Genomic DNA, 1314 nt, shown 5'->3' with positions numbered 1-1314 from the left:
TATGAGCATAAAGTATATCATGTAACCTCAGATCTCTAACAGTGGAAGGCTTAAACCAGAATGGATGCTGATAGGGTGTTGTTTCCTTTGATGTGACAACTGAGCATCCATCTCCCTCCCCCAGATGGTTTCTTCAGCATATTAGAGCAGTGAGGAATGGTTCAGTCTCATAACCGAGTGAAGAGTGAAGATATTGGCCAAATAATACATATGCTCCATTTTTTAAAAAAAATTCTGAATCTTGGGCAGCTGTTCTCTTGTAACTACTTTACAGTTTCTAAAAGCAGTTATTGTCCAAAGCTGGAAGAACTTAAGTCTTCTCAGATGAGCATGTGAATGAATGGAGGGAGGTAAACAAAAAATAAAATAAAATAAAAAGATGAGGTTTGATAGGGGAGCAGCCAGATAAGAAATCAAAAAAGGAACAGTAATTTAAAGTTTATTCTAGCTATAATGCAGGTTATTCTGACTTTATGGTAGCATCACATGGCATACTTCTAAGTCCATTCCTGAGATATTCTGTTGTACTTATCGCTGTTTTATAGATCCATGCAATCTCTGGCACTAGGGGGTCATCTGGGTTTGGATCACATAGCAGTGAACAAATGGATAAAAGAACTTTAGAAATAGTTAAAGCAGGAGATCATTGTAACCCTAGAATATCAAGACAAATGCTGCCATTACTGTTACTATTTGGATGATATTCTTGTAAATGCAACCTTAGGTGGTTTGAAGGGGTAGTCTGTAGGAAAATGAATTGTCAAAAAGAATACACCGCCTTGATATGGGCTGTCGTTAGGTCCCATAATTATGGCTTGCCAGTGAAACATGTCATCCCCAAAACCTGCAGAACATTGTGCTGGAGGGTCACGGGCCAAATCACTAAGCTCCTTATTAGTTTCAGCGCCATAGTCTGTGCTATTCGCCTGGCTCCTCACTATCGCGGTGTGTGCTCAAAGGGTCCGGCCACAAGTCGTGACTATCCAGGCGGCTGGAGAAGCACTGTATCTTCCTCTCACACCGGCTCTGCCAGACACAGGCGCTTGATGTCTAGGCGAATCTTGCATGAACCTCCTGGCCGGCTAACCCGAGCTGTAGCTCCTCTAAGAACAGTTCTAAGCCACAGATTTTCCTATCCATAGTAAAAAGAATGGCTATTTGGCAAACTCCATAGAAAAGAATATAACTGTTGTAGATGAGAGGTTCCCTGGAACGTTAGATGATATCCCCTCAGTACTTGAAGGGTCCAATCACAAGGCTGTGTCCTTTGACCTTTACACATTTTAAGGATGTTGACTAGATCCTGAAATGATC

General features: G+C 41.5%; 1 pseudogene; it reads right to left on the bottom strand.

Moving 5' to 3' along the window:
* Positions 1–482: 482 nt before the first annotated feature.
* LOC125344085 lies at positions 483–870 on the bottom strand (annotated as a pseudogene).
* Positions 871–1314: the final 444 nt, after the last annotated feature.

The sequence above is a fragment of the Perognathus longimembris genome, chromosome 28 (genome assembly GCF_023159225.1).
Source record: "Perognathus longimembris pacificus isolate PPM17 chromosome 28, ASM2315922v1, whole genome shotgun sequence".
Classification (NCBI taxonomy): Eukaryota; Metazoa; Chordata; class Mammalia; order Rodentia; family Heteromyidae; genus Perognathus; species Perognathus longimembris.
This window is presented reverse-complemented; position numbering and strand designations above follow the sequence as displayed.